Source organism: Aedes albopictus, chromosome 2 (genome assembly GCF_035046485.1).
Source record: "Aedes albopictus strain Foshan chromosome 2, AalbF5, whole genome shotgun sequence".
In the NCBI taxonomy this organism is placed as follows: Eukaryota; Metazoa; Arthropoda; class Insecta; order Diptera; family Culicidae; genus Aedes; species Aedes albopictus.
The window spans coordinates 512,812,289-512,830,858 of NC_085137.1; the positions used below are offsets into that span (position 1 = coordinate 512,812,289).

Genomic DNA, 18,570 nt, shown 5'->3' on the forward strand with positions numbered 1-18,570 from the left:
AACCACAAAGAAAGATTTCTTCGTTGCATCGTGATGGCGTTGATCTGATGGACAAGCATATTGACTGAAATATTTTTGTCGTTATTCTAAAGCTACATCCATCTCAATTTAAAAGCTTTCTGCTTTGAACACATGGTTTGATTTGGATTGCGAAGAATTTGACCGACTTTTCGAATAAACACTTTGGTCAAATCATAATTTTTGGACATCCTATGTGTCCATAGTGTCACGTAAAATGTGTGCCGAGAATTGAATTAGGGTTGTGCCCGAAATAGACGTGGACTCCAGGGATAATTATTAAATTTTATTATTTTGGGGAAAGTGTAGTTTTTTCATAATATATTTTTTACATGATATGGAAGCTAATTTATAAATAAGTAATTTATACAAAATTAGTTATGAAACATTATGCAAGGTGCAAGAATAAACTCGATCATTGTAGGTCGGTGCTTAGTTAGACGGAAATTAGATAAAAATTGTATTTTTTTTTTCAAAAACTATACAAATTCGCAAGATGTATTATCCAAGAAATTACACCAAATCGCTGACGTCTTCCAACAACTACAGATGTATGAACTAATTACGAAAATGAAACAAACCTCGGGTAAGGAATATTTCTAGTTTTTTTTTTCCAGAGTTTATTTGGGAGGATAGCTAGATGTTTCTTTGACACTTTCACCGAAAATGTCTTAATAGTTATATAGTCCAATCAGTAGTTCCAGAGATCATGTAAGGTACACCGGGGCAAGTTGAAACGGATGGGGCAAGATGAAACACGAAGTTTTGAAATAGATTTTAATACAATTTGGAAATTTATCCTTTGTTAAAAGATTGTTTGAATCAAACACTATGTGTTATGGCGATCAAAATGTGTATCATCATTAGAAAACATCAAGTTAACCCGCTCTTTTATCTTGTCCCGCCTGTTTCAACTTGCCCCGGTGTACCTTAACCATCAAATTTCTTACACGGTTTTGGAACTGGATTTAGATGTCTGTTTTCTATGCTGGTACTGCAGCAATGTTGAGATTTCGATGAAAAGCCTACGGAAAATTCCATAATAAAGCTAATAATAACCCTACGGAAAATTACGATAGCATATTGACAAATTTGAATAAAAACGGGGGGTACTGAGTATCTTGGCTATTCCGATGAATACTTCGAGAGACCTTTGTAGGATTAGGAACAAGAAATATAATTAAACATCTATCCATAAATAAAAAGAAAATCGGGGTAAGTACAGTTCCTTTGAATTCCACTAAGAATTTGCATCCTTTGTCAGATACGTATTTCGACCTCAACTGTAAGGTCGTCTTCAGTGTCTTGTACTTGACTCGACAGTCCAGTCAAGTACAAGACACTGAAGACGACCTTACAGTTGAGGTCGAAATACGTATCTGACAAAGGATGCAAATTCTTAGTGGAATTCAAAGGAACCGTACTTAACCCGATTTTCTTTTTATTTACAGATATTCCTCTAACAAGCCCAGGTTAATCATCATCTATCCATAATTCGTTCCGAAATTCCTTTGAGGTTTTCTCTCGAAACCTTATCTATGATTCTTCCTTGAATTTCTTCCGGAATTCCACCTTAGATTTCTACAAAAATCCCTTCTTTAAATTCTTTCGCAGTTTTCCACTGAATTCTTTCCGCGAGTTCTTTCTAGAATTTATCATTTTTGTTTCTTTCCGGATGATTTTCTGGTTTTCTCCAGTTTTTTCCAGTTTTTCATTAAGAAGATTTTCAACGTCTTTGCTCCCAAAAATAATTCCTCCCGAAATTTTTTCGGTGTTTTTTTTCGATATTTCTGGGATTTCTATAAGAATTACTCCCACGAGTTCTGCAGGAGTTTTTCACGGGGTCTCTCCAGATATTTTTCCGATATGCTTCCAGAGTTTCTCCCCCAAAGATCCTTCCAAAATGTATCGAAAGCTCCTTCTGGAATTTCTCTTAATGGTTGTCCAGAATTGTTTCCCAACAATTTCTCTCGTAATTTCCGGCTTCCAAGGATTTCGTCCAGAGAGTTTTCTGATAATTCTCTTGGAGTTTCTTCGTGGTATTTCGTGCAAATTTATTGCAAAAATAAAAGAAACATCGGAAAGAATCACGAGAAGAACACTTGCAGAAAATTTACGAAAAACTCCTTTAGAAATCCTTGGAGCAGCTCTTGTAGGAATCCCAGGATTAACTCTTGCAAAAACTCTTGGAGAAATTACGAGACAATCACCTACGGACGTCTCAATCGGAACACACACCGGAAGAAATTGCGGAAAATCTTCATAAGGATTCCCCATAGAAAGTCCAGGAGAAATTCCGCAACAACGTCTAAGGATATATCCCAAGAAAAAAAAATTATCTCGGGATAAATCCTGGGAGGTATCTCATAAGAATTTCTTGGGCAAAAAGCATGAACTCCAGAAAAATCCCACGAGACTCTTGAGAGCAAGCTTAAGAGCAATACCATTTTTGCCTCTGAAAGAAATTCCGTAGGATTCCCATGAAAAACTCCTTGAGAAATCGGTCGGAATTCAGAAAACCCGAAAAATTCTTGCCGGTAAATGAATCCAGAATAATATCCACAAGGAATCAAAAACGGAATAAAAATGGCGTGAAAAATACAGAAAGAATTTTGTGAGAATTTCTGGAAGGCATTCCAAGAGATATTTCTGAAGAAGTTCCAGAAAGAAACCCTGACAGAATTTCAGGAAAAAATCCTTCTAGAGAAATTTCTGTCGGAACTAGTTCACCATGGTCACACAGATCAGACTAGATCAGTAGATGACCGTTTCTTAATCATAAAGAAAAAGAATGACCAAAGTATATCTCATGACATACTTAGTTTTATATATTTACCTTAATCTCATACTCTCATTTCTGACTTCATTTTTTACAAATATCTTCCACTTTGTCGATGATCACGATGAGCGGAGTATATGGGGTGATTCATTTTTACAGATATTTTTTTACAGATCCCTTAGCAATGGCAACATTTTTGACGGATGCATGCAAACTGTTCATTTGTCAGATTTTTCCTCAAAACTTTCTGGCAAACTTTTTTTGGATTTCTTATGACTTCCTCACCGAGAATTGTCATATATTCCTGATATTTTTTTGTAGATGCCTTATAATTTCTTTGCGTGTACTCAGCTGATTGAATTTCAAAATTTGTAGCGAATCCCATATAAAAGTCTTTGTAATGCTTCGGCAGATTACCGACAAGATGTGTGATAAATTGTTTCCAGTGCTGTCATGGTAAAATCAAAGCTACTTAGTCAAGGTTCCCCGATTTAAGCGCCCCTTCACTGGTACATTCCCGTGGATGAATGTCTGGAGGAATCTCTGAAGGAATCGCTTGAGCAATTCTTGAGGGGACTGCTGGAACAACTTCTGAAAGAATTCATGGAATAACTTTTAAAGAAATCCCTACTGAAATTTTTGAAGTAATTCTAGGAATATTAAAGAAGTAACTAAAGATGTTTCCGAAATTTCAGAAGAAAATTAAAAAAAATCTGAAGAAAATTCTAATTAAATTTCTGAAAAAACACGAATATTTTAAGAATCCATAGTTGGATTTTCTGAAAAAAATCCACGCAGACACCTGAAGAAACACCTGGAAACCCCTGGTGGAATACCTAACAAATCGTCTTGAGATATTTTTGGAACAAAATCCAGGAGAAACCCCCTAATACAAATCCTCAACATTTTTTAATGAATTCCTGGAGGAATTTATAGACATTTCTAGAGGTACGCTTGGAGGAAATCCTGAAGTAATTTCTGAGAAAATACAGAGAGGAATACCTGGCGGAATTTCTGATGATCTGTGTGATGATCTTGGCATAAATTTCTGCAGGAATCTCTGCAAGAATGTCTTCCAGCCTATTCGTAAGAATCCTTATAAGAATTTTTGAAAGAATCTAGAGAAAAATTTCTCAAGGAATTCTTGAAGAAATTTTCTAATACTTTCTTGAGAATTCCTTGGAGCAATTCTGGACAAAAAAAAATGTCTTGAAGGAATGTGAAGAAATTTTGGCAACTTTCTCTTTGAAAACCTCTTGTAGAATTTCTAAAGCATTTCTTGGAGATTTTTTTTTAGAAAGCTTCTGAGAAAATGTTGAAGCAGTTTAGAATTTCTGATTCATAATGTATCCGTGAATCATTTTCTAACAAAAAACAAGGAGTATTTTTGAAAATATTCATGAATGGTTTTCTAGATGATCGTTCTGAAAAATTTCTGGAGGAATCTATGAAAAAAAAATCTGGAGATATTCGTAGACGAATTTATGGACCAATCTATGCAAGATTTATTGAAAGGAAATCTTGAAGTTTTTTTTTTTTTCGAAAGGCTCCATGTAACATTTAAGGAAGCAATCTATCCATGCAAGACTTTCTTAAGGAGTTCTTGGAGAAATTTCTGGAGGACGTTCTAAAGTCTAAAGAAATCTATAGAAGATTTTATAAAATAATTTCTAACTGAATTTCTTTAGAATTTTCTGGATGATTTTAATCTACAAGGGTTTTTGAGAGATTTTTTCAGGAACTCGTGAAAGGTTTTTTAAATGAATCCTAAGATGGCTTTCAGCAAGGGTCCATGAATTTTTTTTCAGGGAAGTTTGAAGAAAATACCCGAATGGATCTCACTCTTTTTTAGGAATCCCTGGAGAAATTTCTGGCAAATTCAGATTACCAAAAAAAAAGTCCTGAGAAGTAACTTTAACCCTTTATAAGGCAGTGGCAACTATATTGCCACCTTATACACATATTTTTTTCTGTTCGTTTAGAAAATTTTTACAACTTCTGTTTTAACTGATGGACACATTAGGCCGTTGCAAAATAACAACATTTTAAACTTTGTTGACAAAAAGTTGAAATTTAGACCAATTTTTTCATACAAAATCGACCATCGATTTTTTTGAAAATAAAATCGTTTTTGTTCATTACACCACATGTACTTTATATTCCAATGTAGAACGAGTGGATTCCGTGCCTGGTTTTCTCGGCCTTATAAAGGGTTAAAGCAAACTCCGGAGAAAGTATTGGAATAAATACTTGGAAGGTCTTTTGAGAGGATTTCAGAAAAAAAATCCAGTAAAGTTTCGAAAAAATAGGGTAAATATATTTTCTTTTCTAAAGAAATCCCTGGAGGAATTTATGAGAAACTCATACACAAAACTTCCTTACACAACTCTTTGTTAAACTTCTGGAAAAATTTCTGAAGAAATTGAAAATTTCTGTGGGAACTATGTAACCGCAGTACAAATTTTTTAAGGAACTTTTGAAACATTTTCTGAAAAACTCTGGAATACTTTCTGAAGGCATCGCTGAAAGTTTTATGATAGGAATCTCTGGAGAAATGTCTGAATAAATGTTTGAAGAAATTTCTGAACGAATTTGTGCAAGAATCACTGGAGGGATTTCTGCTCAAATGGATGCATATTAAATTGAAAAAAAAATGTTGTAATTTCAGAAGTTAATCATCGAAGATGCTTTGTAGGAATTCTTTGTAGCATAGGAGGAATTTCAAAAAAAATCCCTGATGAAAATTTCCAAATTAATCCATGAAAGATTTTTTGAAACAAATTTTCGAACGATTTTTTTAAAATGATTTTATAAAGGAATTTCTGAAGAAATTTTTGGTAGATTTTCTTAAAGGAATCTCAAATAGATGCTCCAAACGAATGCCTAAAGAAACTTCTGAACAAATATCCGAAAGAATTTCTGAAGTAATCTCTAAACAAATTTGTGAAAGAAACACTAGAGCAATAACTGCTCAAATTCACGGATATTTTTTTTTTTTGTAAGAATTCTTTGTAGAAAAGGAGGAATTTCTAAACAAATACCTAAAGAAAATTTCCGTATTAATCCATAAAAAATTTTTTGAAACAATTCTCCGAACGATTTTTTAGAAAGATTTATAGAAGAATTTCTGAAGAATTTTTTGATAAATTTTCTAAGGGAACCTCCAATAGATTCTCCAAACGAATGCCTAAAGAAACTTCTAAATAAATATCCAGAAGAATTGCTGAAATAATTTGGAGGAAATACCATAATTTCGTAAAATAATTCTTTTGGAGGAACACATAGAAGATTTTCTGAAATAATCTTTAATATGATGTTTTGATTTTGGAAGTTTTCTTTGGAGATTAATATGTAATTAAGTTGAAAATTCTGGGTTCGCTTACTTTTATTAACACCTCAGAATTGCAACAAAAGGCGCCCGAGTAGATAGCAGTATAAACCTAAATTTCTCGAACAGAAGATCGTACGGCAAATACAGCACAACCAGTAACAACGCTCTATCAAGTGCTTGTCACAAATTTCTAAATTTCCCAGGGAAACCCCTTGATAAATTTCAGAAGGAATCTCTGAAGGAAATTCTGGAGCAATTCGTTAAGGAAAAATTTCCCCTAAGGATTTCCGTGTTTCCAGAGTTTTCCAGGCAGTAGACGGTGTGTTTCCCTGCATGAGTATCTTCTCTTTTCTGTATTAACGAGATTTTTAGCCCTAGGCTAGTTCATCCCGGGACCCAGGCTTTACTTCCCTTCCGAAGGAAGAACCCACATTTCGTGAGTTTGTCGGGAGTGGGATTCGATCCCAGGTCCTCGGCGTGATAGTCAAGTGTCCTAACCATAACACCAGGTCCGCTCCACACCCCTGCATGAGGAGTGCTGTGGAAGTTGGAAGGAAGGAAAATTGCCTTTTCAACCCGTTTCTGATTCTTGCGATGGATATAACCTTAAGAATATTCGAGAGTTGTATATGTAGCGAAGAGAAAGCAGATAGAAAGATACAAAGTAATAGGAAAGGGACAGGCCAGTGAATGAACCCATGAGCATTTACATATGAATCAGAAACGGTAGCCACTAGACCACCAAGCCCGTCTTACTACCAGATTCGTAAAGTCTCTTGATAAAAATCATGCAATATCTTGATATGTAACAATTCCCAGGAAGCAACGAATAAAGAACACCTTATTCCAACCATACAATTATCGTCACTTGAGTGGTGATGGTGATACCGAAGCACGGTTATTTGCGATACTTTCGAAATCATTTCCCATGTCTTCTTATAGATGTTGCATAGCTAATTCGTGTGTGATGCTCTAACCTAATCACATATCGTGCCGAGCCGTTATGAGCACTTGCTTGCCTACAGACGAAAGTGATAGTGGCCGGTCGCTTCTACTGAATGAGTTCGTTTGCATTCTAACTAATGTGAATTCAGTGGAAAGCAACCGTTCCAACAGCATAGCAGGAAACGTAACCTGACACAACGGCGACGAGCGACGATCTCAACGAAGCGTGGACTTTTGTGGCCGCAATCTCCCATTTAGCATCATTCCTTTTCGGGGGCTCTTTCTCGCTTTATGTCAGCTGAGCTGTACTTGAAAACTCCTGCACCTAATTTGGAAGCCACCGCACATATGCTGGGCTTCTGCAGTAGAACTTGTGGTTTCCGGATAACATCTTTCCACCACCGTACCGTAGTAACAATTAGCTGATGTGTAGGAAGAAGCCATAACACGAGCAACAACAAAGATTGGCATCAGTAATTCAGCCGCTCATATAACTGTACGAAACTCTGATGTGAGATGCAACGCAAGCGACTAATGTATCTCGTCTCGTGTGTCGTCTCGATGCAAATTCCGCCCATCATCTGACAAAGAATATGAGATGAAGTGTGACTGAGAATCCCGGAACTTCTCCGTGACGAAACGAGGAGCGACACTGACTGATGCGAAATGCAGAATTCTCATTTAAATAATTCAAATTATGCTTGTGTCACGCGATGTGATCGGAAAGGCGACGTGATTGACGACTTTTGGAATGTTTCTGACTATCTTAACGGTAAGAGGTGGACTGTTCCAGCTTAAAGGTGTGGAAAAAATACACGCATTGCACAGTCGACCGATTACGCCTGGTGTTCACCGTTGAAGAGGGTTGAAATTGGGCGCGAATTTGTACGCGACGAGCCGCGAAATTACATTCGTAGTCGAGAAGTACTCCGCAAGCATGAGTACTTACACTTATGTTGCGTGCCTCGGGAGATGAGCAACAATTTTCGATATGATTACAGCATCAGCAAGGCGAGAAGCGATGGTAGGGAAGTAAGCACTTGTTGCTCCCACTCAATGCTTGGGATTATTCAATTCAGCTGGGACCAGCTGTCGACTTTGTGCAGTTTATTGTAAATTGAGGAGTGTTTGCTCAGATAATAGAGAGGTGCAAAGTCGACAAGTTTAAATAAATAGGCGTTTGTGTAAATTTGTTTAAAGAAAACGTTACGCTTCGGCTCAAAAGAAATGATTAACGGTTCCGCCGTACGATTCAGGTCGTGAAATTTCTCCTTCGACCTAGCGGATTAACACCCGATAAAATAAACAACCAACTTGTTGATCCAAATGTTTTGATCTCCTTCATCAAACTTGTCCGCTCTTACTTCGTTCGGAACCACTAACTTCATCTATTGAAAGATTGCAGAAGAAGCTGACAACTTGTGTTCGCGAAATTTCAAAAATAGATTCCAGCCTCCAAATCTAACGGATTACTCCGACCCGCAGGCGACTAAGTGACTCACCCACGTGTTGTTCATTAACACCTGCTGACTAGCGCAATCCGATTACAAGTTCGCATGAAAGTCGTTACTTGACGGTCCACATTTCAACATCATCTCCAATCGCGGTGCACCTTCGTGCAAAGTGGTTCATTTAACGGTCGAAAAATTCTCGTATCTCTCAACCATGGGTGGTAGCACAATGACTATCGTATAGTGTTGAATTTGATGTAGTTTTTTAAAGCAGTGATGTAGCTTTAATACAAAAACATTTCCTTCTGTTTATTCTAAACGAAAATGCTGAACACCCCACACAATTCCGGGTCGAAGAAGTACGCGTAAATGAGCGATAATTAAAATTAGACACTGCAGCAAAGTAGCTCACTGTTCATTAAAATTTAGTTTTAGAAGCAGTTTTCAGAACCCACATTGATGGGCGATCATTCTGCCCATAGCAGTGCGAGTGCGTGGTTTCCATCCCATCGTCTCTGCTGCAGTGCAGAGGGGCCTTTCGTAAGAAGATGCTATCGTTTCTGTAAGAAGCGTCTCCTCGTCCGCGTTGGGAGATTGTTTGTACATTCATGTTTTACGGCTTTTGGTGGTCTGTTTATGTTTTGAGATTTCCGCTGTCAGTCCTTATCTCTCCATTCGTCTTTGTGGTACTGTTGAAAGTGGAGTTCTATGAGCTCGTCGAACGCTATGCCAAGTACCTACGCATGAGAGCCGTTCATTCGGTTGTTTTGATGGTTTTTCGTGGATCACTTACAGTTAAGTTTCAATGTACATTGAGCCACAAAGATATAAATAAATCTCATAGACAATTTAGTATTTGAGTGTAAGTGTAGTGATAAACGTTGGGCATAAGCTGAGTATAAGATGACCGAACGGTTCGTAGTCACTCCTCCGTGCAAAGTTGCCCTAACATCCAACATATATAGCCTGGAAATGACTCAGGACATATCTTCGAGAATCCTAAGCTTTATAAGGCACTGTATTTGGCGCAATTCAGATCCCATTTCCATTAGCCTCGGCCCAGCAATTCTTATCCCTACATACATACCGTTCCACCAGCCGGATTGTGAGCAACCATAAGAAAGTGGCTCACTACAGCGTCTGTTCGAGCCTGAATGAAGTTTATCATCGATATTAACTTCTTTTCCCGATCATCCTAGCGCCGCATGTTCCGGTGGTAAGAGCCCACTAACAGGTGACCTCTAATTCATGGTGTGATGCGGTTATATGCTTACCGTACCTAGGAATGAATGGCTAGGGAGGTCTAATAAACACCGAACCGCTAACGGAGCCTGTGGAGTACTATGGTACCCTCCACAGTATTTTGCTCTTACTGTGCTAACCGTAGCAATGGTGCAGTGGACCTTGTGTTTCTCCGAGACAATTAATTGCCCTTCTTTAGTCTCAAACTTGGGACTAAATTAGGGCGGGATTATGAAGATGTTGTTAATTAGTTTAAATTTTCATCTATATTGTTTCGAAATATGCGATTTACGCAGTGTATTCTGTGTATCCTCGCCTTTGGCGTTTTCCTTTGTTTGCTGTTCTTTTTTGTGCTGTGTTTGCAGAGTTTAATCTTGCTTAGTTTGGGTAGTGGCTACGGTTAGGATAGTTTAGATCATAAGATAAAAGAACAGCAACAATTGATCTTTGCAGACTTATGCAAAATGCCACAGCTCAAGTGGTCTTAGTCCGAGAACCATACATTCGTGAGGAGAATTTCTATTTAGGAAACCTTGTGAACCCGGCGTTTTCTATTTTCAGCAAAAATGAAATGACAAACTCGCGTATCATGCCTCGAGCCTGGGTGCTTGTCAACAACGCAATCGTTGCTACACTCGTCTCTGAATTAACCACCAGAGATAGCATATACATGTCACAATTGATGTATCTGTTGGAAACCTCAACAGGGAATACGTCTATTATACGGTTTATTAACCGCATGATGAACCATCCCCTATGCTTTCAAACAAGTCATCGCATACTGCACTTCAAAAGGCCTTCCGCTATTTGTTGGCAGTGATGCTAATGCTTACCATATCATCTGGGGCAGCTCAGATATTAACTTGAGAGGCTCTAGTCGCTACATCTTTTTTAAACATTTAAATGTTACTTCGCAAACATTGCGTTCCAGGAATCCCCGGTCAACAAACTGGGATCTTTTTACTGATTTGGTTGCGGCCAAATTTCATGGATACTCACCATCCATTGATACTTCAAGTGATTTAGATTATGCCGTTGATACTACAACGACCTTCATCATGGAAGCTTTTGAAGAAGCATGCCCTCTACGGTCTGTGAAGTTCACAAGAGGAACCCCTTGGTGGAACTCTGATCTGGCGAAACTCAGGAATAAAGTATAAAGAGTTGGAACAGACGACGTTCGGCAGGTTCGGAGGCTTTCAGGTCGGCTCGTTAGACCTACAGGAAAGCTCTCCGATCTGCTGAACGATCCGGCAGGAAAAACCTTTGTACAAATGTTTCCAGTTTGAGTGAAGTCAGTCAGTTAAACAAAATCCTAGCGAAATCTAAGGATTTCCGAGTGAACGAACTTCGTTTGCCAAATGGCGATCTGACTTCCTCTGATGAGGAAGTTATGGAATGCTTATTCAGCATACACTTTCCCGGATGTGTGGATATTACATCTTCGGATGAACCTGATGTCTTTTCTTGTAGTTATGATTCGCTGGCTTCGGCTCGGAGAACAATGTAATAGATTAAGTGGGCACTAAGTTTCGCTTTTCTCTTTTTGTTAGCAGATTTCTACAGGGTATGTTCCTAAATCTTTGCGGGTTATTTCTGTAAAGTATATTCCGGAAGTGGGTCGTGCGTCGTATGCAGAAGCAAAGAGTTTCAGACCTATCAGTTTGACCATTTTCCTGAAACGCTTAGAACGCATTGTCGATCATCACATCCGTGATGTTCATCTGGCCTATGCACAGTGTTCGAAATCGATGATTTTACGATCAAAATTAAATAACTTTTTTTAGGTTGGTTCTAGAGGTTTGGCGTGTTCTACAAAGTTTTTCTGTATGTTAAAAGACGTCTTTTGATAAAATGTAATAAATGATTAATCCCCCTAGAAGTGAGATAAAAAAATTATTTTTTCGAAATATATTTTTAGAGGTTTGACGTCTTCGGCAAAGTTGTAGCCCATAATAAGAGAACAAAAATCGTAGAACATGTCAAAGCCCCACCTCTTACGGTTTTCGAGATATGGAGCGTTTTGTGCGAAGTACCCCTAAAACTAGTTTTTTTCAGTGTAGCTTCAACAGATAAAATCCTACAGTTTTGTGACCTTCCACAAACTTGTTCAGGACGTCGAATTACACATTTTTTCCAAAGATGTCAAGTCATTATATCTTAAAATAAAAAAGTTATAGGCAAATTTATCATATTTTAAGGTGTACTTTCACCTTAAGTAACTATTTCCGGCGCAAAATGGCGCAGATGGCTCAGTCGGTAGTTGAAAGATTAGACTTTTTACTATCACTTGGGGGTGGAAACCCTCGTGGGCAATAGTGGGAAAGGTGGTTTAAATACACGACAAAAACTAATTATTTTGCCTGTAATACAAGCAAAATAAATAAAAAAAAAATAATTAAGAAGCCCACAGTAATTTTACTGCACTGTGTTTCTTCCGGCAATATTTTACAACGTTTTTGCAAAAACCAGTGAGTTTTTATCACTAAAAATTAAAACATAAGAACAAAATATTGTTCCCGAGAGTTATAACTAATGCTAGTTCTAAATAAAAGTATTGAATTTCTTCAAAATAATGACAACATATCTATGCCCAAATGAATGACAACCTACTCGATAGTCATAAAACTGAATGGCTACGGTGGTTAGAATATCAAATGCGTTTTGATAAATACCTTCGCAGTTCTTATAAAGGTAGTTGTAATTTTACATTCTTCAATACATATTTTGACGATTTCCTGGTGAAAATAAAGTTAATCTTTTATATCAAGAGATCAATTTGATATAAAATTTTATTTTCAACCCGATTTTTGTGAAAAGTACTGTTAAAAATATGAAAAATACTTCAATTAGCTCATGATGCAGACGATGGGACGTAACATGTAATTGGTTAACGTCAGGAGATTAAAAATAATGTTTGAAATTAAAAAAAACTATCGCGTTATTTCTCGGCACCCCCTGTATTTTATTGATTTATATCTAATATATTTCTATTGCTTCCCAGTTGTAACTCAAACTCGTGGATTACCGAAAAAGCTGCCAATCTGCTATCGGACAAATCAAAAATTTTCCTGATGTTTTCCGATACTGATTCCGTAGTTGAAAAGTCAAACAACAAATATAAATATAAATACATGAAAAAATAACAAAAAAAATCTACTGTGTTTTGATACACATCTTGAACTGTTTAATATTTCCTTCTTCCTATTTCTAGCGCTACTTAACTTGAATATTGCCCCAAAAATTGAAGTGTTATTTTAAAGTAACTTTATCAGAAATTGTCTGACCATCTGATAGTAAACAATATGAATTCAAAATCATGAATAAAATATTCTGTGTGCCGCTAATTTATGTAAATAAATAAATAAATCATGCTTAAAAATGTTGTAAAATATTGCTGGAAATAACGAAATGCAGTAAACATTACTGTGGGCTCCTAAATGATTAGTTTTTATTTATTTTTCTTGTATTACAGGCAAAATAATTAGCTTTTGTCATGTATTTAAACCACCTTGCCCACTATTGCCCACGAGGGTTTCCACCCCCAAGTGATAGTAAAAAGTCTAATCTTTCAACTACCGACTGAGCCATCTGCGCCATTTTGCGCCGGAAATAGTTACTTAAGGTGAAAGTACACCTTAAAATATGATAAATTTGCCTATAACTTTTTTGTTTTAAGATATAATGACTTGACATCTTTGAAAGAAATGTGTAATTCGACGTCCTGAACAAGTTTGTAGAAGGTCACAAAACTGTAGGATTTTATCTGTTGAAGCTACACTGAAAAAACTAGTTTTAGGGGTACTTCGCACAAAACGCTCCATATCTCGAAAACCGTAAGAGATGGAGCTTTGATATGTTCTACGATTTTTGTTCTCTTATTATGGGCTACAACTTTGCCGAAGACGTCAAACCTCTAAAAAAATATTTCGAAAAAATAATTTTTTTATCTCACTTCTAGGGGGATTAATCATTTATTACATTTTATCAAAAGACGCCTTTTAACATACAGAAAAACTTTGTAGAACACGCCAAACCTCTAGAACCAACCTTAAAAAAGTTATTTAATTTTGATCGTAAAATCATTGATTTCGAACACTGTGCTATGTGCCTTTTCATATGAACCAACATGCTTAGCAATCTGGAAAGTCCACTGTGACTCTTTTACTCAAGGTTGTTTACGATATCAAGAAAGCATTCGCTCAAAAGCAATCTTGTTTGGGTGTTTTCTTAGATATCGAGGATGCCTTTGACAATGTGCCTTTCGATGCCATATTGGAAGCCGCACGGAGTCATGGTATATCTCCAATGATTTCCAATTAGATTCATCAAATGCTTAAAACCCGGCATCTTTTCTCGACATTGCGTCAAGCAGCGAAGGGGGAGTCTTGTCACTGCTTTTGTGGAATCTCGTACCAGATACGCTATTGAAGCAACTAAATATTAGCGGTTTTCCTACTTATGGTTTTGCGGACGACTACCTAACATTGTTAGTCAGTATGTGCATCGGCACCTTTTCGACATGATGCAAAGCTATCTTCAGGTAGGGTTGGTGTCGCCAATATGGTCTTTCGGTTGATACGAGTAAAACATCTGTTGTTCTTTTCACGGAAAAGCGAAGCCGTCATGGCGTCTCCTTTGCGTCTCCTTGATTCTGAACTCGATGTGACTGAACAGGTTAAGTACGTTGGTATCATTCCTTGACACCTCACATTGAGTTCAGAATCAAGAATGCTTGTATGGCCTTCGGGCAATGCCGGAGAACCTAGGGGTCCAAAATCCAAGAATACCAATTGGGTTTACACAACTATTGTGTAAGTGAGACAACTATTGCGAAGTGAGAACGATCCAATCAAAATTAGACCATCATCAAAGGATGTGCTTGATGGCAATGTCTGGAGCGTCTTCTTCAACTCCCACGGCAGCGTTCAAAGTTCTCTTCGACGTTGCCCCACTACACATTCATCTCAAACAACTTGCACTTACCACCTATCGATACTCGGTTTACTAGAGGAAACTCCTGTGAACCTCAGGTCAACTCATCTCGTTGTTAGCATTTGTGGTGAATTGGGACAGAGTTATTGTTATTGTTATTTATTTTTAACTAAAAATTTTGAAAGAGGGAAAGCCCCTTTGAGTGATTTCCTCATCTACGAAATCTTTCTCAAAAAGGCATAAAACCTCTTTTATCTTTTCAAAAATCATTATAAAATAAACTAAAGGCTCCTCCGGAAAAGTATCCATAATCGAGCCGTGGTCTTGTCAAGGGATGAACCAAAGTAATCTGACTACGACGAAGGAATTTTGAACATCAAGGACAGAAATCGGACGCAGTTCTTGAAAACTGAAAAAAAAATTTAAAGAGTATCAAACAGCATAACCAATTTCAATAAAATATCTGAAAAGAATTTTCATCATGACTAAAGATTTACAACCTAAAATATCTCTAACAGATACAGGTAAAGAAAAGCCTAAACTTTTAAATCTATCAATTAAATTTTTTCTGGGTAATGTATAATGAACACAATGAAATATTATATGATCAATATCTTGATATGATTCACCACAAATACATAAATTTGAATCTACAATATTGATACGATATAAATGACTATTAGAAATATAATGATTAGACATAAGTCTTGAAAACAGACAAATAAATTGGGACAGAGTTGTCCTTTTTTTTTTCAAACTTTATTTAAAAGGCCAATACGCCCAAAAGCTTAACGTGGCCGAAATACTATTTACATTTTTCGTTAGGCGAAATGGTATCACAGCCCTGTGATCCCTGTATAGCACACAACTTTTTTTTCTCCTTCCCGCGCTTTGTTGACAGCCGTCGCTTGCTACTGCCCTCGTAGGTCTCGTACGGAGAAATTGAACTGCTCCCGTCATCGGCGTCATCATCTTCGCTCGTGGTCTGTTGTTCCTCTTGGTCTGGTATGGAAGTTGTGTTGGTTGCGCGTTCAGCTTCGGCAAGCGCGCGCCTGCTTCTTGCCACTATTGTGATGAACGTATCACTCGCATCAGGGGATGACTGAAGCGACTGGGTACTGCTCATCGGTGGGAAATCAGCTTCGGTAAATATCGGTTTGCTGATCGAAGTGGTCGCTGTTGTGGTCACAGTTGTTTTGTTTTCGGGTACGGTGGTCTCCAAGCATCTCTGCTTTGGGTGTGCTGGTTTTGTGCACCGCCTGCACGTTTTGGTCTGGTTTGTGTGCTCCACATAGCAAATCTCATTTGCAATAGTGAGATAGGATGGAATCGGGTGTTTGATTCGCATCAACAGCACTCGAACCCCGTTGGGTATGCCGGCAAAATAATGCTTCCAGCGTTCAGTTTGTATGGAGTAAACGTCCCCGAAGTTCTTCATATAGTTCGCGACCGTAGAATGAGGAACGGTAGGAGGTAGATCGTGCACTCGGACAGCTATTGCTTCGCTGTCCACATACACCGGGATTTTGAAAGGCTTCTCTTTCCACACAAAGACGCGCTTGATGTTGTGCGCCTTTTCGTAGCGCATCGCAATGTCTCTATTCGTCATCTCGATGTAAACGCAATTGCGTGTGTTATGCAATTGCAGGCTTTTTACATCCGAGAGATTCAACTGCATCTCCTTCTCCAGAAACTGTTCGACTTTTCGGACGTCGGGTCGCCCAGGAACAACACTAAAATCGACTACTAATGTATTCTCCCGAACACCAGCCATTTTAACGATATGAAGCACGCGAGATTTGTTAATAACGTCCGAAGGCTACGAGAGTAGGCTGTCAACTAGAGGAAACTCCTGTGAACCGCACATCATCACACACCTCGTTGTTTCCACTTTTAGTGAATTGGGACAAAGTTGTCCTTGCTCCAAGTGATCTTACAATTGCATGTAATTTTCCATATAGAACATTTCCCGCGAAATTCCCTTCCCGGGAAGAGTGGACATCTAGTTATCTGGAAAGAAGTATTTCAGACGCCATCGTATGTTACACTGATGGATCCCTTCTCGATGGTCGACCAGGTGCTGGTGTCCGCTCTCGTGAGCTGAGGCTACATCAGTCCTACTCTCTTGGTAGACACTGCACCGTTTTCTGGCAAAATCTTTGCTCTTATATGCGGATTGCGATCAGCACTTCAGCAGCACGTAATGGGCAAAGTCATATACTGTTCAGATAGCCAGTTTGCTATAAAAGCACTTGCTTCAGCCAACTCTAGGTCGAAGTTAGTTATCGCTTGTCGAACTCAATTCGAAAAGCTGAATTCAGCAAACAGTGTTCACCTTGCTTGTCTGAGTAGCTGGCTGGAAATGAATTGGCTGATGAGTTAGCTCACACTGACACTCGCACATCAGATAACTTCATTGGTCCTGAGCCAGCTTTTCTTTTCTAGTATCGAAGTGTTTGGTAAAGCTTCAGAATGACATCTGGGCACTGGGCAGCCACTCAACACATACAATATTGGAACAGTTTGGTTTGGAGTCATGTCGTCAAACAAAATTGTACTGTACTGAGCCATCTCCAAGAGTGGCGAAGTACCTTACAAATCTGTAAAATCAGAATTACAACATGCATTGACTGTCACTGCCAATTTAGCAAGCTGATTTATTCATATATGATAGCTGTGAATCCGATTGGATACTTCGTATTATTTGATATGTAATTGTCCAGTTCTTGAGTAATTGCGTTTCCGAATTATCAGGACGGTCTGTTGTTCTTGATCTTGACCCGCCGTGATAAAGATCTGTAAGCTCTCTTTACGCTTCATGCGTTATTACAGTGCCCTGAACCCATTTATGATACGCTCATGCATTTATGAGGATTCTACTCCCTTACCTTCCGTTTCCCCATTACATCCATTATTCCTTATCGTTTTCTTCGGGTAAGCTGAATAAGCTCGTGTTCATGGAGATGACAATGGCACAAACACCTCTGGAGCCGGCCTAAGAGAGTCAAGGCAATTTACTTTACGAAAATTTCCTGGAACGACCTGGAATCGAGCCCGTCACCCTCCGCATAGTCGTGCTGAATACGATACCGGAATAGAGAACAGAGTCTGTTACACAGCTTAGTGTTCTATGAACACTTCCACAGTTGATCCGTAAGAACTTACTTTGTCAATGTTTTTTTTTTTTGCTTTTTATAAGTATATTGAGTAAATACATACGAGCCAGCAGTAGGTAAACTGCCATAGAACTCGTGATTAACTCATTTGAATCCCATCATTCCATTTTCATTTTTCAACATGATGCAAATGACCAAGTACTTTCTGTGGATTGAATTTTGCATACAAGGCACGCACGGTATACCGTACGGTCATTTGTTTAAATGAAAATTATACATTGTTTGTGATGTTTACGGCCATTTCACTGAATAGCCGATGACTCAAACCACATCCAGCACTAACAATATTATAGACTGTTTCAGAAATTATAAATACACTTTGTTTATTAAATTAAATGAACTGTTCTAATGATTTTTACCAAATTCTTTCAGAGTATAGCATATTGTACTCCATATTTTTATATTTCCTTTCAATTGTCTTGATATTTTGAAGAACAGTCGAGTTCTCCAACAAATAACTTAATTTTTCATATTTGCATTTGCACAAAGGTGTTTTTTAATGATTTCAACATTATTTATCACTAAATACCAAAAATTATCTAAATTTTTATCACATTCGCTTTCTCAACAAGTTGTCTAAGTAATCAAAATTTGGGAAAAATCAATAAAGGCATTCCTACAACATTTTTTCGGAGATTAAGTTTCTTATTTTTTAAGGTTTTCTACGGAACATAACAAGTACCACACAGTTTC

At 37.8% G+C, this 18,570-nt stretch overlaps 1 protein-coding gene across 3 annotated transcripts in view; it reads right to left on the reverse strand.

The window, feature by feature from the left end:
• Positions 1 to 18,570, reverse strand: part of LOC109409765 (prominin-like protein) — a 176,830-nt gene that overhangs the window by 111,724 nt on the left and 46,536 nt on the right. The window lies entirely within an intron of this gene.